The sequence below is a fragment of the Capra hircus genome, chromosome 6, assembly GCF_001704415.2.
Source record: "Capra hircus breed San Clemente chromosome 6, ASM170441v1, whole genome shotgun sequence".
NCBI lineage: Eukaryota > Metazoa > Chordata > Mammalia > Artiodactyla > Bovidae > Capra > Capra hircus.
Window position 1 is genome coordinate 81,285,151 of NC_030813.1, and position 19,060 is coordinate 81,304,210.

General features: G+C 36.7%; 1 long non-coding RNA gene across 1 annotated transcript in view; it reads left to right on the forward strand.

Annotated features, from left to right (window-relative positions):
- LOC108636229 overlaps window positions 2,227-19,060 on the forward strand; it is a 29,777-nt gene continuing 12,943 nt past the window's right edge. Inside the window, exons 1-2 of the long non-coding RNA XR_001918200.1 lie at window positions 2,227-2,269; window positions 7,333-7,505. This is a non-coding gene — a long non-coding RNA (uncharacterized LOC108636229). The remainder of the gene's footprint in view (window positions 2,270-7,332; window positions 7,506-19,060) is intronic.

Below are 19,060 nucleotides of genomic sequence, written 5' to 3' on the forward strand. Positions count from 1 at the left end.
GATGTTAAAAGTAACAGATGCATGAAAGTTTTGCTAATAAAGCACGGGAGTAGTGAATGACAGGAAATTCATGATTACATCTTTTCACATAGTTCTCATAGCTTCACCACCAGGGAAACTGTCACATTTCTCAGTGAAGCCCCTAATTTTAAAACAGCTCCTGCCAGCTTCCTTAATTTTGTTTTATTTCACCTGATAAAATTGGTATTTACCTTATGTGTTAGGAACAGTGTCCCAGTAGTAATTAAGAAAATGTAATGAACAGAGGTTGGTGGCAAAACATTTTATTGCTGAGTTTTGGTTATTTCTTTTCATTGTCTATCTGCTTATAAATTCAGAATATTGTTGGCACTTATGGATAATAGGATTTCTAATAAAAATCATAATATTGGGTAAGTAATATCTCATAAACAAAATTCATTGTATTTTTCAGTGAAACGCAATGCTTAATGGTGAAAATCTCAAACCAGAATTCAGTACTCTAAATATCAAGTTAAAACATTTTATTTTAAGTATTGCCCTCATTTATTCAAGTTAGTTTCACATTTCTGTTACTGTTATTTTACCTCCTTCCTCTCTCTCTATACATATGTATATATAGAGAGATCAGCTGAAACTGTCAACTGTGGATGAGACACATATTGAAAAATACCTCATACCATATGATAATGGAAAACCTGAATTTATTAAAAACAACAGAAATCATAATACATTTCATCTGAGTATTTTACAAACCAAATTTCACTTTAGGACACTCAAACAAGTAGTATACTGTTTAACTGTGTTGCTGCTGCTGCTGCTAAGTCGCTTCAGTTGTGTCCTACTCTGTGCAACCCCATAGACGGCAGCCCATCAGGCTCCCCTATCCCTGCAATTCTGCAGGCAAGAACACTGGAGTGGGTTGCCATTTCCTTCTCCAATGCATGAAAGTGAAAAGTGAAAGTGAAGTTGCTCAGTCGTGTCTGACTCTTAGTGACCCCATGGACTGCAGCCTACAAGGCTCCTCCATCCATGGCATTTTCCAGGCAAGAGTGCTGGAGTGGGTTGCCATTGCCTTCTCCAGTTTAACTGTGTTAGATGAGGCTATTTCAATGTTCACTATAAAACAAGTTTGTGGGATATTACAGGTTAAATGTTAACAGTTCAATATGTTTGATCTAAGAAGACATCTGGAAATACTTATTTACATAATTTAGTCATTACTGACTGGTGAACTTGTCAGAACATTTTCAAGAACTGTGAAGGTCTGGGCTTCTACCTTACTTGCAAGGTAAGAAGTTAGCCTGCTAGGGTTTCATGGATTCCTGAGTCAGAGACAAATGACTTTGTTATTTACAGCACAGCAGGCAGTATGAACCTCAACATATTTACTTCAGTTCCCTTTGCCTTTTTATGTCCTATAAAGGCAATGAGAATGGGCCCAGACAAAGCCAGCACATGCAGTGGGTTGCATTACAATAGAGGAACCCTGAGTTTAGGAAATTCAAATTTATTTTACTGGGCTGTAAGCATTCTTCTCCTTTGCTCCTATCTTCCAAGGCTGTGCACTGTACAAATATACTTGAAAAGATAGTCCAGATTAAAACACATTCTCTGCCTTCCCCTACACAACGTTCAGACAAGAAATCACCCATAGAGAATAACCTTCTAAGAATCTTTTTAAATGATTATTTGCATTGTGAATCTATTAATAGGATTTCTCAAATTTAATTTGAAATGGATATTGTGTATCTGTGTGTGTATGTGTGTAAAAGTTCTCTTAGATGTAGAAATCAAGAAAAAAATGAAATGAGATTTTCCATCTCATATCTTTGAAGGGTTAATGTGGCCACAATAGGGAAAGCAGAGATGTGCCTGCAAACGGGACTCTCTGCCTGGGCCAAACATGCTTGCAAACAAGATGTTCTGCCAAGGAGACTGGACACAGCCTTGAGTTTAATGGTCCCTTGCAAACGAGGGAACATTCCCTTCCTGTGATAGGAAGGAAGAAAGGGCTCTGGACAGACTCTGCAGTAAGCCAGAATTTCACTCCCTTCTGCTGTACGATAACATTTATGCGCATGCGCTATACTGAAAAGGCTTAGTCATACAGTCTGGAATCCTGCCGAGGGGGCTATATAAAAGTAAACCGCAAGCTAGCTTGCTTGTGCAGTTCTTTTCCTCTGGCCAGAGTTGTGTCTGTCTCTTGTGTGTGTCTTGTCTTTGTGTCATTTCACTCGCAATTTCCAACATCTGGTGCCCAACGTGGGGCTCGAGGGAAACCGAAAGGGTGAGTAACCCTGGGGGGATTTTAAATCCATAGCAGGGGAACTTTCAGGAAAATCATGGGGAATTCCTCACCCTAGCAGGGGAACTTTCGGAAAATCATGGGGAATTCCTCATCATCATTACGGACACAATACCTGGAGTTAGTCAAAGGACTTCTCCACTCCATAGGCGTTAAGGTCTCGACTCGTTGATAGAGTGAGCTCTTTCACTTGGTGGAGCAATATTGTCATTGGTTTCAATATCAAACTAAGTTACAGTTAAATTTAAAGGAATGGAAAATAATTCAAAAAAAAATTGAAAAAGCAACATCGGAAGGGTAATGTGATCCCTTTGAAGTTATGGACTTTATGTAATGCTATAACACAGGCTTTGACTTTGCTATCTACTGATAATAAAACTAAATCTAATGCTTCAATGAAGGGAGAGGCAATTTATGAAGATGTGCCAAACGTTTGTAGGGTTTTTGCATTGCCTAAAGGTAAGGATACAGGTCAGCCTCCTTCTGGAAATGGTAAAACATCTGTTAGTTCAAAATCAGATTTGGAGGCTTCTTCAGTTTTGTCAGAGGAGGGCAAAGAGATTTAAAAAATGACCCATCTATTCCAGAAATGGTGAAAATCCCATAGGGGAAAAAAAAAAAATTTGCACCTTCTGCTCCTCCTTATACTTCTCTTTTCCCCACTGCAGTTGATTGCCCGATGTGGGCAGGGAACATTGTAAGTTCTCCTTTCCTTTGTCTATGCTTCATGATAATGACTTACCTACTCCCCCTAGTGGTTTTATTGATCCTCCACAACTATTTCCCATCCAGAGACAGCAAGATGACAACGTGATAAATATTCAATACACTCCTTTAAAATATAAATTTTTTTAAAGATCTTAAAGCTGCAGTAGTGCAAAATGGTCCTTAATCTCCCTTTGTTTTGGCTATGCTAAAATCATTGGGAAAAGGCAAACTAATCATTCCATTAAATTGAAAATCTATTGCCCAAACTGTCTTGGAGGGTTCTCAATGGTTACAACTTCGTAGCTGGTGAAAAAAAAAAGCTAAAAAGCTGGCTCAGATTAATAAAAGACAAAATCCTCCTGGTCCTCTCAAAGACAAGTTAATGGGAGAGGGCCATTATCGGGCTTTAAAAAAGCAGGCTCAATACTCTGATCAAGACTTACAAGTCCGCCAGGTCTTTTTATGAGCACTGTGTGGTGCCTACTGGCCACACCCAGCCCTCCTTTGTTAAAACAATGCAAGGTCCCAATGAGCCATATACTAATTTTCTAGCAAGATTGAGGGTAGCTGTGGAACAGGCTATAAAAAAAGATAAAATTTCAAAAATATTGTTACAAACTTTAGCATTTAAAAATGCAAATCCTAAATGCAAGCATATACTGAGACCATTAAAGAGACAGGGTACATCTATAGCTAAATATATCAGAGCCTGCTCGGGAGTAGGAGGAACTGAGCATCAGGCTAATGTCTTTGCTACAGCCTTGGCCAAAGCTATAAAACCACAAAAGGGAGGTAGCTGCTTCCATTGTGAAAAACCTGGTCATATTAAAAAAAAAGAAAAAAAAGTTAAAAATTAAAAGCTGATCAAGGTGCAATTCTTAAAGACAGATCTTCTGCTGGGAGGAATAAGACTCCTCCTAGACCTTGCTGTCAATGCAAGAAGGGGCTTCATTAGACTAATGAGTGCAAATCTAAAACAGACAAAATGGGCAACCTGATTCCGAAAAACTATACTGCAGGCCTAAGTCCTTGGGGCCCAAAAGCAATACCGGGGACTTTTCCTCCCTGTCCTCCTGCTGTCCCACCTACCCCAACCCTGTTCCCTCCCAACAACAGTTACCAGTCAATGCCTCATTAAAAAGACCTCAAATGATGATTTCAGACTTACGGTCTGCTACTTCAGAGAGTGCTGCTGCTGATTTGCCACTAGCTAAAAATGTTCTTTTGTCACCAAGAAAAAGCATTTACAAATTAAAAACAAATATATTCGAGCCACTGCCTAAAGGCAGCTTTGGCTTAATATTAGGCCATAGCAGTGCAGCTTTGAGACCATAATTCCTGGGATAATAGACTCCGACTATGTTAAAAAAATTTTGATTATGGTTTCTACTTCTACCATGCTTTCATTGTTAGCTGGAAAACGTATTGCTCAAATACTTCTCCTACCTTGTCATCCCTTTTTGGCTCTTCCTAATAAACAAACAAAAAAGATTTAAAAGTACTGGGCGACATATATTTTAAAAAATGCTTATCAAAGATTCTCTCCCTGTTCTCTCCTTAATTATACAAAAAAAAAAAAAAAAAAAAAAACCTTTGAGAGACTATTAGACACAGGGGCAGATGTTTCAGTCATTTCTTCTCAACAATGGCCCCAAGATTAAAAAAAAAAAAAAAGCCCTCTAATGCTGACAAGACTGGGCTCCATTGCAGATGTCTGAAAAAATACCCATCCCTTGCAATGCCAATTCCATAATAAAAGATCAGTGTCTGTTACCTTTTATATTATAAACATACCTATTAATATTTAAAAAAAAATCTTCTCTCTCCTTTGGGGGCTTTTGTAACCATTCCACCAAAACACTAGTAGCCACTGCTCAAATTCCTCAAACACTCCCATTAAAATGGTTAACTAATACTCCAAAATGGGTTGAGGAGTGGCCATTACCACAAACAAAGCTCGAGGCGTTAAAACAATTAGTACAAAAACAACTCCAACTTGGTCATATAAAGCCCTCTACCTCCTCCTTAAATTCTCCTGTTTTTGTTATGGAAAAAAAAATCTGAAAAATAAAAAATGTTAACCGATTTACAAAAAGTTAATAAGTGTATTAAACCTATGAAAACATTACAATTGAGACTCCCCTCTCCAGCTCTTATTCCTCAAAATTGGTCCTTAATGGTGCTAGATCTTAAAGACTGTTTTTTTGCCATTCCCCTACAATTGCAAGATAGAGATAAATTTGCTTTTACAGTTCCTGTTCTTAATCATGCTCAGCCTGTTAAGCATTATCAATAAACAGTCTTACCACAAAAAATGACAAATAGTCCTACTTTATGTCAAAAATTCATAACTCGCTCTTTACAATCCCTCCGTCAAAAATACCCCAATTATATTCTATATCATTATATAGATGATCTCCTATTAGCAGCTCCTAATATTGCTAAACGTGATAAATTCTTTCTAAAAACACAAGAGGCTTTAAGACTATACAATTTACAAATAGCCCCCTAAAAAATTCAAAAAGACTTTCCTATTTCATATTTAGAGACGATATTAAAACAACATAAAATAAGGCCCCAAAAGTTACAAATCAAAAGAGACCACCTCAAAACCTTAAATGATTTTCAAAAGTTATTGAGAGATATCAATTGGCTATGCCCAGTACTTGAGATTCCTACTTATCAATTACGACATTTGTTTTCTATTTTAAAAAAATATAACTCTAGATAGCCCCCAAACTTTAACCCCATTGGCTTTACAAAAACTTCAATTTGTTAAACAACGACTAAATGATGGTTTTTTGACTTACTTACATGTGTTTCAACCTATTTCATTTATATTTCATACCCCTTATTCTCCATCTAGTATAATTGCTCAAAAAAAATTTAATAAAATAGGTTTTCTTACCTAACAGCTTTTCCAAAAAATTGACTACATATATAGATAAATTAGCCTTCCTTATACAAAAAGGTCGCCATCGTATTTTACAATTGTCAATATACAAACCACACCAGATTGTTACTCAATTAACAACTGCTCAAATATCTCCATGTTTACAATCTAATAAAAACTGGCAAATTTCTCTTGCCTCATTTCCTGGTTCGTTTTCTAATCACTATCCATCATCTAAATTGATTGATTTTCTCCAGACTAACTCTATGATATCTCAAACCCCAATTTCAGATGTTCCAGTTAAGAGACCCACTATTTTTACAGATACAAATAAAAATACTGCTAGATATTAGACCCCAAAAAGTTCTAAGGTTCTCCCTGACTCATTTTCTTCTATATAGCCCACTGAATTGTGGGCTATCTATTTAGTTTTACAAGATTTTCCCCAAATTCCTATTAACATTGTTTCAGATTCTCGATATGCTGTTCTCTCTTGCCTACAGCTTCCCCATGTCTCCCTTCCACTGACCCTTAAAACAGCTATTAATAAATTGTTCTACCAAATACAACAATTGCTCTTGCAGCATTCAAAATTAATTTTCTTTACTCACATCCTTACACATTCTGCCCTTCCTAGACCCTTATCATTCAAACATGCTACAATTGATGCCTTACTTTATCCTATAAAAACAACAAAACAAAAACATCTCTTACAGCATACCAACTCCAAAGGGTTACAAAAATCTCATGCTATTACTCAAAAACAAGCTCAAAATATTGTTCATTCTTGTTCCATATGTACACCCTTTGCTTTACCATTTACCTCACCAGGTGTCAACAAAGAAAGACAACAAACAAATCAAATATAGCAAATGGGTATAATTTACATTTCTTCTTTCAAACAACAAAAATATGTACATCATACTATAGATACGTGCACACATTTTCAATGGGCCACTGCATTACATTCTAAAAAGGCTGATGCTGTTATTACTCATTTGTTATCTTGTTTTACAGTTATGAGATTACCAATTAAATTAAAAACTGATAATACACCTGCCTATCAATCCACAAAATTAGCTCACTTTTTATCCCAATATCATATAACTCATACTTTTGGTATTCCTTATAATAGTCAAGGGCAAACTATCATTAAAAGAGCTAACCATACCTTGCATAAATATCTTAAAAAAATAAAAAAAGAAAAACAGGAGAGATTTATGAAACCTAAAGACATTTTGAATAAAACCTTACTTACCCTAAATTTTTCAAATATTTGGAGCAAGGGAAATCTATCAGCAGCAGAGTTGCATTTTCAAGGGAAAGAAGACAAAAAGATTTTGAATATGCCTATTTGGTATAAAGAGAAAGAGAAAGGTTGGATCCCAGCATCATTAATATATCTGGGACGAGGGTATGCATTCATTTCTGTTAATAATTACAGGTTTTGGACCCCAGCAAGATTGATCAAAATCAACAATGGCTGATCCTTTTGTTCAAAAATTCGAAGAGCTTACTATGCAGAAAAGCTTTACTTTCCATACAAGAGAAGCAACACCTCCTACGTGGGGTCAAATGAAGAGGTTGACCCAGGAAGCAGAGAAGACGTTAATGAAGGTGGGGCAACCTCTGAATCTTACCAATCTTTTGCTTGCCATGATGTCAGGTAATCAGTGTATCGGCAAGTAATCATACATATTGGGCGTATATACCTAATCCCCCATTAGTAAGAGCAGTTTTCTGGGGGGAACCAGAAGTGCAGGTATGCACTAATGAGACTGCCTTCTTTCCCCTGCCAGCTTGTGGGGGAATAGAACAACTATCTCATCATAAACAACAGTATAATATTAGTAATTTGAACATTGCAGTGGAAGATATTCCTTTGTGTATAGGAGGACACCACTTTTGTCTGTCCACCAAGAAACATTCTCATCATTCCTATAATACATGGGGGGTAAAGTACAATAATTATCATTTTGCTACTTTTACTGTGCTTGTTTCCACCAGGGGCTTTAACAGCTCAACAGAACCGATAGACATTCATAATGGAATACATATGTCACTATGTCCTGTTAACTTTTTTGCTCCTTCTCTAGAATCTTTGGAATGGAAAAGTTGCTGAGGTCATCGACCCTTTAAAGTCATGTATTATTCTGGGTCTATCATTGTAGATTGGAGTCCAGATCATGGGCAATTCTAAGAAAAACGGTCAAATAAATCTCTTAGGTGGCATCGTGCAAATAGCACTTTGATGAGCAATGGTAATGAAACAGTTAAATGGCAGCAATTTGCACTTGTCCTTCCTCAATTACAGTTGCAAGGATATCCGCACATTCAAAAAATATTTAAAAACTATGGGCAGGTTCTGGTAATCTCACTATCTGGTCAGAAAACTATACTTTGGATAGTGGTGACTCTTCGGGTCCATTTCATATTAATTTACACTTTAATAAATCTTATTCCACAATGGCATGTGTAAAATATCCTTTTCCATTGTTATATGGAAATTGGACCTAAAATGATACTGTGGGGTCTGTGTCATGCGATTATTGTAATCTAACTCAATGTGTAAATCAGTCTTGGTGGAAAGAATTTAAAAGACGAGCCCGTAACTCCAATTTTTCGTTAGTAATTGTTAAAGCTCAGACAGAAGTATGGTTGCCTATAAATCTGACTCAGTGGTGGTCAGATTCTTTTGCTGTTTCTCAGCTAGTAACTGCTGTACAGACTTTGCTACATCGATCTTGACGTATGCTTGGTGTGGTCATTGCTTCGATTCTAGCAGTTGCGTCAGTAACTGCAACAGCGGCGGTAACAGGCCTCGCGTTACACCAAGATATTCAAACAGCTGATTTTGTTCGGGACTGGCATAAAGACTCATTTGTTATGGCAACAACAGTGAGATTTAGATGCACAACTTGCTACTGACGTGCTCAATCTTCAACACACCATTTCCTGGCTTGGAGATCAATTAGCTGTTTTATCTACATGAAGTGTGTTAAAATGTGATTAAAATTCTTCTCAGTTTTGTATAGCACCTGTACCATTTAACATGAGTAAAGGATGGGATAAAGTAAAACGATCCTTGACTGGGCATCAAAATCTCACTACGGAGATTATGGACCTAAAACGACAAATTTTGTCTACTTTTAACAAGACTTTACCTGACATTATGGGGTCTGATTTGCTAAAAAGTCTTCAAGAGGAAATAGATAACTTAAATCCATTAGGGCATGTATCCTCACTAATTGAGACTACCTTTAAAAACACTGTGTTTATATTACTTTTATGTTGTGTTGCTTTTCTAGTCTTCCAGTGATGGCAAAAAGGAAAACAACTAAAGCGCAAAGCAGAGAAGATCCAGACCATGCTACAATTTATCAAAGCAAATAAAAAAAGGGGAGATGAAGGGTTAATGCGGCCACAATAGGGAAAGTGGAGATGTGCCTGCAAACGGGACTCTCTGCCTGGGCCGAACGTGCTTGCAAAAAAGATGTTCTGCCAAGGAGACTGGACACAGCCTTGAGTTTGATGGTCCCTTGCAAATGAGGGACTATTCCCTTCCTGTGATAAAAAGGAAAAAATGGCTCTAGACAGACTCTGCAGTAAGCCAAAATTTCACTCCCTTCTGCTGTACGATAACATTTATGCACATGTGCTATACTAAAAAGGCTTAGTCATACAGTCTGAAATTCTGCGGAGCAGGGCTATATAAAAGCAAACAGCAAGCTTGTTTGCTTGCGCAGTTCTTTTCCTCCAGCCGGAGTTGTGTCTGTCTCTTGTGTGTCTTGTCTTTGTGTCATTTCACTCACAATCTCCAACATATCTTGGTATACATCAACCTGACATTCTCTTATCATTGCATTCTTATCTATTTCAAGATATAATAGGAAATGGAACCTCTTTGTGATGTTCAGTTAAAATATTTACTTAGGTATAATGAGCTGTGGAGGAATCTCAACTTCAATACTTAACTGTTTAGAAGTAGGAGGAAAAAGGAAAACATTCTAAGAACTTCAAGGATTTTTCTCAAAATCTCACCTTGTGAATTAATTTATTTTATTAAATGAAACAATTCATTAAATAACAATGTTTTGCCTCATTATAGATATTTTATGGGGCTTTCCTGGTGGCTCAGATGGTAAAGAATCTGCCTGCAATGCAGGAGGGACCTAGCTTCAATCCCTGGTCTGGGAAGATCTCCTGGAGAGGGAATGGTTATCCACTCCAGTATTGTTGCCTGGAGAATTCCATGGAGAGAAAAGCCTAGTGGACTACAGTCCATGGGGTTGCGAGGAATCGGACATGATGGAAGACGGACCTTTGTTGGCGAAGTAATGTCTCTGCTTTTTAATATGCTATCTAGGTTGGTCATACATACACACACATAAAACATTGTCATTGGAAAGTGATAAATACCAAAAATCAAGCACATTTGAATTTCTAACAAATGTCAAATACAAGATAAAAACACAAAAAATGACCCCCAAAATTTGATTTTAAATACTTCACACTTGTTTTTACATTATCTGTACAGATGCAATCAGAAAGCAAGGCTGTTAACTGGTCCAGCATAGTTATAGTTGGAAGCAAAAATAAGGATGTTAATATTCCTCTTGAAACTGTATGAAAATAATGCCAACAGACAAGTTTATATGCTTAATATTTAGTAAGAATTAATATTATAATTCATAGGAGCCACAATATTATAGTTCATAGGAGCCACAATCACATTAAAATTTAATTTTTTAAATGTGTTGAAATAATTTATAATTAGAAAAATATTCATGCTTTCCCATTAGTCAAATCAAAAGAAACAGAAAAAGAATGTTTCAACCAAATTCCTTTTAAGTTGTATGGAACTTAGATTAAATGGGATCAGAATAAGGGCATTCAAGGATAAAACTCAAGCATGATGCGCTCATTTACTCCTGTTGTATTCAATTATTTTACTATAAGTTTCTATTTGTGTACAGTAGTTAATGAATAAAAAAAAATAGATTTTTCTTTCAAATTTTGCTGCTGTCTTAGGTTACTTATTCTAACAAATTAGCCAGAGTTAAATATACTTTTTTCAATGATGCTTTTAAAAACAAAAAATCATATAAAAAATTGGTATGGAAGTTGTGAACTGTTTAAACTACCAAAGCTCAAAAATACCTTGGCAGCATTGCCTTTGTTAATGAACTTGGTATAAAGATCCTCCAGATGAGATACTAAACTTAGGTATTTTCTGTAAAGTCAAATTTTCTTACTTGTATTTTTTCCAGATGGCCTTCTGAAGGCCATCATTTTTCAGCTGTTTGTGAAACAAATGCTAGGCCATCTATTTGAGAATTACTTCTCCAGAATCATTAAACCCATGTTGAGGGTAGCAATGTGAGAATTCCACAAGAAGTTTGAGCCATAAGATATTAATAAAATACTTGACCAACTAAAATGGCTTAAAATGTAGAGTATCCGTGGATCTAAACAATGCAAAATCTCAAGCCTATTTTACTAATACATAGCATTCATTTAGTCAGGTGCAACCACTGCTTAATTCTCTACAGGGTCTTGAATACTTCTTTGATAAAAAAATCAATACAATGTTCTGTCAAAATTGTCATGTGTCAAGAACTTTGTGTGTGTTTTGAAGCAATATTATAACCAAAACAAGAATAAATGATTTTCAAACATAAAACAGTGAGTAAAATTCTGAAAGAATGATTGCAGTTTTCAGTTCGGTTCAGTTGCTCAGCTGAGTCCCACTCTTTGTGACCCTATGAATCGTAACATGCCAGGCCTCCCTATCCATCACCAACTCTCAGAGTTTACTCAAACTCATGTCCATCAAGTCAGTGATGCCATCCAGCCATCTCATCCTCTGTCATCTCCTTTTCCTCCTGCCCTGATTCTTTCCTAACATCAGGGTCTTTTCAAATGAGTTAGCTCTTCACATCAGGTGGCCAAAGTATTGGAGTTTCAGCTTCAGCATCAGTCCTTCCAATGAACACCCAGGACTGGTCTCCTTTAGAATGGACTGGTTGGATCTGCTTGCAGTCCAAGGGGCTCTCAAGAGTCTTCTCCAACACCACAGTGCAAAAACATCAATTCTTCGGCACTCAGCTTTCTTCACAGTCCAACTCTCACATCCATACATGACCACTGGAAAAACCGTAGCCTTGACTAGACGGACCATTGTTGGCAAAGTAATGTCTCTGCTTTTCAATATGCTATCTAGGTTGGTCATAACTTCCCTTCCAAGGAGTAAGAGTCTTTTCATTTCATGGCTGCAGTCACCATCTGCAGTGATTTGGGAGCCCCCCAAAATAAAGTCTGACACTGTTTCCACTATTTCCCCATCTATTTCCCATGAAGTGATAGTACCAAATGCTATGACCTTAGTTTTCTGCATCTTGAGCTTTAAGCCAACTTTTTCACTCTCCTCTTTCACTGTCATCAAGAGACTTTTTAGTTCTCCTTCACTTTCTGCCATAAGGGTGGTGTCATCTGCATATCTGAGGTTATTGATATTTCTCCCGCCAGTCTTGATTCCAGCTTGTGCTTCTTCCAGCCCAGCATTTCTCATGATGTACTCTGCATATGAGTTAAATAAGCAGGATGACAATATACAGCCTTGACCTACTTCTTTTCCTATTTGGAACCAGTCTGTTGAAGGATGTCTGTATTTGACTATTAAAAAATGTTTTGCTAAGTATGGATAATAGAACTATTACTCCTAAAAAACAATTAATATTTTAGAAAGCACATGGATTTTGTCCCTAGAGATGAAGTAGTCAAGTGCTTAGATAATTGGAGACTAAGAATTTATGAAATGCAACATTGTTTCTATTTTCTTAAATATTTTTTAGACTATTTCTTTGTGTTTATGAGTATAGTATGTGCTCAAATGCTGTTATTTATCCTTTATTTCAACTTCATTTTTTTAAATTTGAGTTAATAAAAGGTTCCAAATAATTATTTATGTTTAATATCATGAGAATCTTAATTTTATCCCTATGCAGCTATAAAAATCAATATGGTAATAGTAATCTAGATGTGGTTATGTACCATATATGAATTCATAAAAGTCAGAATTTTTATTATGAAGCTATTTCCTTAACCATTTCCATTTTCTAATAACTTGGCTGAAATGAAAACCCAAATACAGTTGAACTCTTTTCACAAGAAAAGTATTCATGTTTTTCACTATCACTTGATATTAACTTGATATTACTAGTCAAAGGCAAAAATATGAGAATCTAGAACAAGGACCTACCTGGTATAAGTAAACACAATACACAATGTAAAGTAAAATAAAGTAAAGATAAAAATTAAAAAAATAAATAAAATAGAATAAAAAGATATGAAAAAAAATTAACTCTAGGCACAAATTACCAAATTAGTAAATCAAGTTAGTACAAACATATACATTAATTTGTATAAAATGTAGACTATATAGTGCATTAGTTAGGACCCTGAAATTTCTCACATGTGACTGTGTGTATTCTTCATTCATTCATTTAAAAATAAGCTATAATTGGATAGAAACTATGTTAGACACTAGTGATATAATGGTGAGCAAAACACTAAACAAATAATGTCGCTATTTTATGGATATACTAGTAGGAAAATAGAGAAATTAATATTAAATGAACATAAAAATTCAACCATAAATTGCACCACTATAGAAAAGTGGATGACTTTATTAAACCATAAGGCTAAAGGATTTGGTGATATCTTCCTTGAAGAACTGACAAATAAGTTGAGATCTTAAGGATAACTAGGGGAAACTAAAAAAAAAAAAAAAGGAATAAGAATCCATGAGGGAAGAAAATGAGTTGTCCCCACTCTGTAGTAGGAAGCATCATGGTATATACAAGAAAGTGTAAAGTTCATTATGACTGAAATAAAGTTGGAGACTGAGATATAGTAGGATTGAAAGGTAAGTGAGGGGCTCACCATGAGGTGGACTGCATGTGGTGTTGATTTCAGTTTTCTGTCATAAAGACCAGAAGAAAGGCATCAAAGGCTATAAGTAGGAATACAAGTTGTGACATATTCATATCAATTCTATTTTCCTCTGAAAAATACATGTCTATTTACCTTCTAGAGGCCATATTGGAGGGAGGAGGTTGAGCAAGTCAAAGTTTCGAACAAATAAGAAAACTCCTGCAGCAGTCCAAGTGTGAACTGTGTAGCTATGATGGATGTAGAGAGAGAGAAAGAAGATTTAAAGCATGTTTAGTGGGTAAAAGGGCTTCCCTGGTGGCTCAATGGTAAAGATTCCTCTTGCCTATGCAGGAGATGCAGGTTTGATCCCTGGATTGGGAAGATCCCCTGGAGAAGGAAATGATAACCTGCTCCTGTATTCTTGCCTGGGAAATCCCATGGACAGAGTCTGGCAGGCTATAATCCATGGGGTCACAAAAGAGTCAAACACAGCTTAGCCACTAATTAACAAGCAGTGGTTAAAAAGAGAAGTTTTGGCAATGGATTGAATAATGGGAGCTTGGAATAAGGGTGAAGGATGAATTCTAGGTTTGTACTTTTTATAGTTAATTGGATGGTTGTGCTAATCTCTGAAATGGAAAACTTTAGGCTAGAATGACTGGGAAGTATTGGGGGGAAGATGATGAGTTTAATCTTGGAAGAACTGAGTTGAGATATCTTTCAAATATCCAAGAGGAACTATCAGGGAGTTAGGCAAATATACAAACATGGTGTCCAGGGGTGAGGTCTGGATGGAGATTTAAATTTGGAAGTTATCTGTGTATAATTGATAACTAAAACTGTCAGTAATGATTAGATTCCCAGAAGAGGAATTATAGGGGGAAATGTTATAGGACTCACTTGAGGAACTCAGACATTGAGAGGAAGAGACAAACTGGAAAAAGAGATGAATGGACATAATTTAAGAAGTAGGAGAAAACCAGGAGAAGGGAGCATTGCAGAAAGAAAATTGATGAGTATAGTTGATGATGTTTGGGATTATAATAAGGCTTCCCAGTTGATGCAGTGGTAAAAATATGGTAAAAATCATGCCTGCCAATGTAAGAGAGGCAAGAGACATGGGTTTGATCCCTGGGTCAGGAGGAAGAAACAGTAACCCACTCTAGTATTATTTCCTAGAAAATCCCATGAGCAAGGGAGCCTGGTGGGCTACAGTCCATGGAGTCTCAAAGAGTCAGACACAACTAAGCACACATTCACAAATAATAAGGCATGAAAAATATCCTTAGAATTTAATGATAGAGAGATCATAGTTAGCTTAGCAGTTCTGAAATAGTAAGAAGTGGAAATGAAAACTACATACACCAAAGTGTTAGTCTGAGTATGTTTAATATAAACATTAGGTTCAGAGAATTAATGCAGTTACTATATAATGGACTTCCCAGGTGACACTAGTGATAAAGAACCTGTATGCCAAAGCAGGAGACATAAGAGATGTGGGTTCAATTCCTCAGTCAGGAAGGTGGGCATAGCAACCCATTCCAGTATTCTTGCCTGGGCAATCCCATAGAAAGTCTGGCGGGCTACAGTCCATCGGGGTCACAAAGAGTTGGACATAACTGAAGCAATTTAACACACAATGCACACTGTATTATATGAAGTATAATGTAAAGTGGGAAAGTGTTCCATCTCATCAGTCAAAAAAAGCGTTCTTTAATATGTTTACTATTTAAAATTGACAATACTAAGCATTTCCTGGAGAAGGAAATGGCAATCCACTCCAGTATTCTTGCCCGGAGAATCCCATGGACAGAGGAGCAAGGGGTCGCAAAGAGTCAGACATGACTGAACGACTTCACTCACTCACTCAAGCATTCTAGGGACACAGTTTTACATGGGAAACTGTTGAATGTCAGTAAGAACCTTGACCCTGAAATTATAACACACTGAGTCAAAGCAAAACTTCATGTGGCTAAAAGCATGCATCTTTTGTGAACCTCAGTATCTTCCTAAATGATAGATTTAATGGTAATCACTAACATATATCAGGATTGTTTTGGAGATTCAGAAAAGAAAAGAGAAGGAAAATATGTAGGATATAATCTATAAAGCTTATATAAATAAATCAGAAATAGATTGCTCTGATTGTGTGTAATAGCATCCTTCATGGTGTCTCTATGACAGGTCTTGTTAGCCAGGATTCTACCCTCTAACTGGTACCCTGTGTTATCCCTGCTATGTTCTCCCCTCTGAAGTTCTAGTGCTTAATATAATATCTATGTGTTATAGCTTTGTGTCTCCCTACAGTGCCCAAGGCTTCTTTAGTGGCTCAGTTGGTAAAGAATCCACCTGCAATACAGGAGCATGGGTTTGATCCCTGAGTCAACAAGATCCCCTGGAGAAGGAAATGGCTACCTACCCCAGTTTTCTTGTCTGGAAAATCCCATGGACAGAGGAGCCTGGTGAGCTACCATACTTTGGGTTGCAAGACTCAGACATGACTCATTGACTAAACCACCACCACCACAATGCCCAAGGTAATACTTTTCACATATTATAACCTCATATGTATTAGTTAAAACTCAAAAAAAAAGTTAGATACATTTACTGTTTGTTATATATTCAGACATACCTTGAGAGATTCTGCTTCACTGCTGTCATGTCTTATTGTGTTCACACAGTAATTTTTTTTCCACTGGCTTTAAGAAAGTGTAATTAATTGAAGTAAATAATTACAAAGCAAAGCAGTCAGAATTGACATTTGCATTTTTAAAAACCCTGTTGAATCAGTGTTGTTTCCACATTTATCTGAAGTCAAAATGCTGACAAACTTATTAAACACACTTATGTGTTCTAACTTTAAAATACAATTGTATTTTCTCATCTTTCCTAGTTGTTTTGCTTTCTCCTACTTCTCTACCTTGAGTCAGTTAAGGACAGCCGTGTTTCACTCAGCACTAAAGCATATACACAGATTTAGCTTAATAAATACCAAATTCAAACCTGACAGGAATCAGCTGTGCCCCTCTCCAGACTGATGGGCCCTTTCCACGAAGCTTTAATGTGCACATAAAATGTCAACTCTCTGAAATAATTTGCAGAAGATTAGTTCCATGGTGATTCAATTTGATAAGAATGGGTATTAAGAACTACCTCAGTGGACTTATTTGTACCAGTCTGGCTTATTGGTCATTTCCATAAAGATCACTGAAGTGTAGATGATAAAGTAGCGGGAGGAATAGCTCTCGAACTGCCAGCCCCTAACCTTCCTGACCTGCCAGCCTTTTGGTTGCTGAATGTTTTCAGTTTGCTTAATATATTATCTCTGTTACATACATTTATGACCCAGGATTCAAATATGCAGCTATCACTGCCAGCCTTTTGGCCTCGAATTATAACACCTGAATTCCAATTGTCTTTATCATATTTTATTTGTTTTTAAACGAGAGACCTGTACTGTTATTTCTCATCTTAAAAGTAATAAGCTGGAGGGAAATGTCAAAGTAGATAATATTTTTGCCTGTGAAAGGTGGATTCATGAATAACATTTCTGATTTGTTTCTTTTTGTTTTTGTTGTTAAATTTTCTTACTTTTAAAATCCTTTGATCATCAGGAAAAACAAATCAAGTGGAACATATTTAACATGGTTAATTAATATATTTGGCAAACAGTCATTTACAATATCCAGAAATAATAAAACAAAGAATTCTCTGTAACCTAGAAAAGATCCACTGTCATTTGGTTCCCTGTAAATTTGAGGTTCCGAACATCACAGAAAGAATACAGTGAAAGACAGAATGGTTGGTAAGAAATGGATTTATTTAGAGAGAAACACACTCAACAGACAGAGTGTGGACCATTTCAGAAGGTGAGAAAGCCCCCAAATATGGCATGATTAGTTTTTATGAGATGAGTAATCTCATAGGCTAATGAGTGGGTGGATTATTTTGATTATTTCCAGGAAGGGGCAGGGATTCCAAGAATTGAATCCCTGCACAATTTGACCTTTTACAGTTACCTTTAGAACTGTCATGGTGCTGGAGGGTGAGTCACTTAACTTATGCTAATATATTGGAATGAGCATATAATGAGGCCCAAGATCTACTAGAAGTCAAATCTGCTGCCATCTTGGACTGACTTGGTTGTAGCCAGTATTTGTCAGATCCTAAGCGAAGGGAGGAGCAAAGGAGAAAAGGAAAGATATAAGCATCTGAATGCAGAGTTCCAAAGAACAGCAAGGAGAGATAAGAAAGCCTTCCTCAGAGATCAATGCAAAGAAATAGAGGAAAACAACAGAATGGGAAAGACTAGAGATCTCTTCATGAAAATTAGAGATACCAAGAGAACATTTCATGCAAAGATGGGCTCAATATAGGACAGAAACGGTTTGGACCTAACAGAAGCAGAAGATATTAAGAAGAGAATACACAAGAATACACAAGAAGAGCTGTACAAAAAAAGTTCTTCATGACCCAGATAATCAGCATGGTGTGATCACTAATCTAGAGTCAGACATGCTGGAATGTGAAGTCAAGTGGGCCTTAGAAAGCTTCACTACAAACAAACCTAGTGGAGGTGATGGAATTCCAGTTGAGCTCTTTCAAATCTTGGAAGATGATGCTGTGAAAGTGCTGCACTCAATATGCCAGCAAGTTTGGAAAACTCAGCAGTGGCCACAGGACTGGAAAATGTCAGTTTTCATTCCATTTCCAAAGAAAGGCAATGCCAAAGAATGCTCAAACTACCTCACAACTGCACTCATCTCACACGGTAGTAAAGTAATGCTCAAAATTCTCCAAGCCAAACTTCAGCAATACGTGAACCGTGAACTTCCTGATGTTCAAGCTGGTTTTCAAAAAGGCAGAGGAACCAGAGATCAAATTGCCAACATCCGCTGGATCATGGAAAAAGCAAGAGTTGCAGAAAAACATCTATTTCTGCTTTCTTGACTATGCCAAAGCCTTTGGCTGTGTGGATCACAATAAACTGTGGAAAATTCTGAAAGAGATGGGAATACCAGACCACCTGACCTGCCTTTTCAGAAACCTGTATGTAGGTCAGGAAGCAACAGTTAGAACTAGACATGGAACAACAGACTGGTCCCAAATAGGAAAAGGAGTACATCAAGGCTGTATATTGTCACCCTGCTTATTTAACTTATATGCAGTATACATCATGAGAAACGCTGGGCTGGAAGAAGCACAAGCTGGAATCAAGATTGCCTGGAGAAATATCA